This window comes from Mastomys coucha, unplaced genomic scaffold (genome assembly GCF_008632895.1).
Source record: "Mastomys coucha isolate ucsf_1 unplaced genomic scaffold, UCSF_Mcou_1 pScaffold20, whole genome shotgun sequence".
NCBI lineage: Eukaryota > Metazoa > Chordata > Mammalia > Rodentia > Muridae > Mastomys > Mastomys coucha.
In genome coordinates this window covers 95,547,583-95,551,975 of record NW_022196903.1, presented here as the reverse complement: position 1 = coordinate 95,551,975, position 4,393 = coordinate 95,547,583, and the positions used below count along the sequence as shown (strand labels likewise).

Here is a 4,393-nt window from a genome sequence, read left to right as displayed (position 1 = left end):
AAAAAACAAAAAAAAAGAAAGAAAGAAAGAAAGAAAAGAAAAGAAAAGAAACACATTTTAAAAGGAAATAAAGAACATTACCAGATTACACAGAGAGGCGATATAATGGCCAGATACACATACTTTTAAAATGGATTCATTTTCCCTAGTAACCAAATAAATGCATATTAAATCAGTGAGCAACATGGATTGAATGGCCAACTTATAAAATATTGAAACTAGAAATTAGACTACGGTCTTAGCAAAGATACTTCGACATAGGCAGTTTTTGTGATGGAATTTTTAAAGAAAGATAATTTTGCAATTTACAGTAAAGTCTGAAAGCATATATTTTGTTTTGCATGGTAATTTCTCATGTAGGAACATGTCCTAAGGAAATTTTAAGGATTGGTGGTGTGATTTAGAAGACAGCATTTTCAGTGCAGTGTTATTTATAGGGACATCTGATGGGGAAGTAAGGAAATGAACATGTTAACTCAAGGATAGCGATGTAGAATTGAAATTTAGAAAACTCTATGCATGGGGCAGGGGAGGTAGGAAGGATGAACAAAAAGCAATGTCAGATGTACTGTGTAGAATAATTTCTTTTCTGAATGAAACACATTTAATTTTAAAATAAGAAAGTATGCTTCTGTTGAAAGAGGCAATAAGACATAGACATGCTTTTTTAAAAAGGCAAAACAAACTCATTTCTCAAGAGCAAAAATATCTAACCACAGATAAACATTAAATCATTAAAGCCCATTGTAACTATCATATCCATTTGTAAGAGGTAAAGATGAGAAAGAAGTCATATTTTATGTGTGATATTTGCAATAGACCTGGGAATTAGAAAGGGGCCAATTCACTCCAGGTGGAAAAGGAAATCATTGTTTGGGGCTTCTGTGGAACAGGCTGGGAGCTGGGAGCTATAATCAATTTTGAAGGGGTATATGAACAGGGTAGGATAAATATTCTTTAACTTCCTAAAAGCAATATACTTAACAGTGCTTAAAAAATAAATGTAAGAGATCTAATAAAACAATAACAGACTCACAGTTTTTCCATTAAGCTAATAAAATAAATTTGCAATAAAACATAATATAAAATAAGTTTCCAGTTCAGTAGTATTAAGGGTGTTTGTGTCGTGCACCACATCAGAGCTTGTTAACTCAGTGCTCTGCCTATTAAAATTCTCATCATCTTCTCTTACTCTCAGGCAAAAGCCATTTTACCTAACAACTCCTCAGACCTTGTACAAGTGGAATTCTGTAATATGTGTTGTTTTTTCAGTCTAGTTTATTTAGCCCTAGCATAATGTCTTCAATCTCTACCTATGCACTAGTATCTAATAGAAACTAACTGTGTGTGTGCAGGAGTTGGGGGAAGAGGAGGGAGGGTGTACACAAATACATGCCATTTATGCCAAGGTAAGAAGACAACTGTGGAAGCTTTCCCAGCAATCGACCTCAAGTTTTCCAGTGTGACAAGTACCTTTACTCGTTGAACCATCTCACCATCCCAGACCTTTCTTTCTAAAGCTAAATAAAAGTCCATGAATGCATGTGTTACATCTTGTTTTTCATCTGTCTGCAGACATGTGATGAAAACTAACAGAAGCAAACAAATGGAATGCTCGCAGAATTTCAAACATTGCTACTGATGTGGAGCAGGTGAAGCTTGTGCATTGCTGCCAGGAAACGGGAACAGAACATCCTCATGAGGGTACCGTATGGATGTGTTAGATCTTTTTCACTATGACAAAAGACCAGAGCAAAACAGTTTTGTGGAGGAAAGCTTTATGTTGTCTCATAATTTCAGAGGTTCCATTTTATCATGATGAGGAAGGGGTGATGGAGCCCAACAGCTTACCTCACAGTGGCCCAAAGGCAGGCAGAGGATGCCTATATTCACAAACCTCATCTCCTTTATTCTTTGTGCAAGGCTTTCAAGTTACTGTCTAGCACATGTTCAGGGTGGGTCTGATCTTCGTTAAGCTTTTCTGGAATCACACATATAAGCAAACACTTAGGTGTGCTTTAGTCATCCCCCTGGAACATCCAAATCCTTCGAGCTTAAAAAAAGATTTATATCGAAGTTGGGAGATGATGAAAATGGGTGATGAAGACCTGAGTTCACTTTCTGGAGCCTGTGTAAAAGTCAGGGTGATGGTGAGCACTTCTAACTCCAACACTGCGGTGTACAAGAGACAGGTAGATCCCAAGGGTTCACTCCCCAGGTAGTCTAGCCAAAATGGTTAAGAGACCTTGTCTCATGAAATAAGGTGCAGTGCAATAGAGGAGGACACTTGCAGCTAATCTCTGACCTGCAGCTGATCTCGGACCAGCAGCTGAAATTTTCATCCTCATATGTGTATATGTATAAACATACACACACGCTCTTACTCCTGCTTCTCCACCTTGCCTCTTACTCCCTTTAACCCCTTGTTCCCCCCTCTCCCCATTCCCTTCTCCCCATCTCTCCACGTGGTCATAGCTGGCCCCTACTTCTCTACTCTCTCCTTCTCTCTGCCTTTCTCTGCCTCTGCTACCCTCTTAACTCCCTTCCCCATGCCCTAAGTAAACTCTCTTCTATACTAAAAAAATAAATAAATAAACATACACACATGTGCACATACACACACATACACAGACAGACAGACACACACACACACACACACACACACACACACACACACGCTTTTCTGAGTCCATTTAGAACTGTTTGTATATATTTGAGCTTAGGGCTGGCCACCAGAAATTAGAGCCGACCGCTGAGGACTGAATAACCTACCAGGGGCACTCTTCCTATCCAAAACTGATTCTCCCTCTCAGCTTCCATTGATTGTCTCTACCCCTTCATCTAGGAATGGGGCCTAGTAAGAGTTCCCCTGTGTGCACTGGCATCTTAACTAGATGATTCACACAAACTTCTTTAAACTGGTTTCCATGGAGTGTGTGATATAGCAGCCTGAACACATAGTTTAGAAGTATTTGATAATTATTTTCCTTACCAGTTCAATCTCTCATTTATCCCCTGTGATGAAATTGGTGCATTTTAATACAAAGTTGATTTATTTCTACTTCTTCCAAAGGAGTTCTCATGACTAAATAGCATTTAGGTTTAAAGAACCTAAAAAATATGCTTACTATTTCAATTTAATTTTAGGTAAAATTAGACAAGAAATTCACCCCTTAGACAAGGTTTTTATTAAAATCGTAACTATACTTATATGAGCATATTATTTTATACCTGTCCTTTTTGCTTTCTGGTGTGATAAAACACTGGATGGAGCCAGCCTGGGGAAGAAAAGGTTCATTTGTATTATAGGTCATAGTCCAGATTCAAGAGAAACCAGGCAAAAGCTCAAGGCAGAAACTTACAGGCAGAGGCTGAAGCAAAGGCCATGGCTGACTGACTGACTTCCAGGCACACATGCACCTGTCACTCTTATACAGCTCAGGCCATCTTCCTGGGGATGGCCTTGTCCATGGTGGGCTAGTCCCTTCTACATTAATTAGCAAACAAGAAAAATGCCCTCACTGATGTGACCACATGTCAATCTGTTGGAAGTAATTTCTCAATTAAGGTTCATTCAAACCTAAATGTGACAAAATCTAAAGTTTTTGGTAAGATTAACTCTCTTATTTCACAAACTTTCAATTTGTCTATTCACAGAACTAGGTATCAGAAAATTTAAATAGATGAGAGGAAAAGAATTATTTGTGTGTCATTTTAGTATTGCATGATTTTATTTACTTCAAAGACTGATGACTATAAATATATCACAAACTCATCCAAGTAAAAATGAAGGAAATGTTAGGACAAATTGGAGATGTACATGGAAATTTTGTGATCAAATGTGCTTGGCTCTTGTTCCTTTTATCTAATGAAGACATATTTTTATGTTTCTAAAATACTTTTTATAGTTATTCTAAAACTTCTCTTCAGTCACTGTTGGGTTTTAGAATATAGCTTGCTGGGTGGTATTCTTCTGGTTACTTTAAAATGCATCGAATACAACATCCTATTTCCACATGTCATATTCTAGGTGAAAGTTTTAACTTTTTTTTCAAATCGAAGTTATCTATCCTTGTCAGATACATTCTCCCAGAAGACTGGTATCCGTGGATGCCGGATGCCTTCAAACGAGATTTCTTTATGTGCTGAATGGCTCTCTGCTGCCAGCAAGCACACTCAAGGTTCATTTATCTTCTATCACTCAACATTCCATAGGACCACTAGCACTTCTTAATTCCCTTCTCCCTGTCATGACATTATCTGCATTCTCCTTTCTCTGGCCTTCCTCTTTGTCCACTAACCTCTCTTCCTTTTCCTCCTACATAGTAGATATCTTCACTTCTCACTTCTCAGACATGATATCTCTCCCATCTCTACCACATCACCCAACCAT

At 38.0% G+C, this 4,393-nt stretch overlaps 1 long non-coding RNA gene across 1 annotated transcript in view; it reads right to left on the bottom strand.

Moving 5' to 3' along the window:
* LOC116098278 overlaps nucleotides 1-4,393 on the bottom strand; it is a 41,954-nt gene that overhangs the window by 28,949 nt on the left and 8,612 nt on the right. The gene's annotated exons all lie outside the window — the stretch shown is intronic.